The sequence below is a fragment of the Theobroma umbraticum genome, unplaced genomic scaffold (assembly GCF_002168275.2).
Source record: "Theobroma umbraticum cultivar Fairchild unplaced genomic scaffold, ASM216827v3 scaffold_12.1, whole genome shotgun sequence".
Taxonomy (NCBI): Eukaryota; Viridiplantae; Streptophyta; class Magnoliopsida; order Malvales; family Malvaceae; genus Theobroma; species Theobroma umbraticum.
In genome coordinates, this window is record NW_018397269.1 from 2,699,436 (window position 1) to 2,699,684 (window position 249).

The window sequence follows — 249 nt, forward strand, 5'->3', positions numbered from 1 at the left end:
GTAAAACTGTAAGAATTGACGTAAAAGCTTGTAAATGTGGAATAACTAAATTTTAAATCTTAACATAAACGTGTGAGAGTTAACGGAAAAAGTCAATTAAGTAAAAACAATGTAAATTTAATGAAAAGTAAATATTACATTTATATTCCTGGGCTGAAAGTGTTTAACGATGTAAAAATTTTAATTTTCAGTAAATGATAACTAATTATAATTTAAAATTGACGTGAAAAAGTCTTGACGTAAAACTGT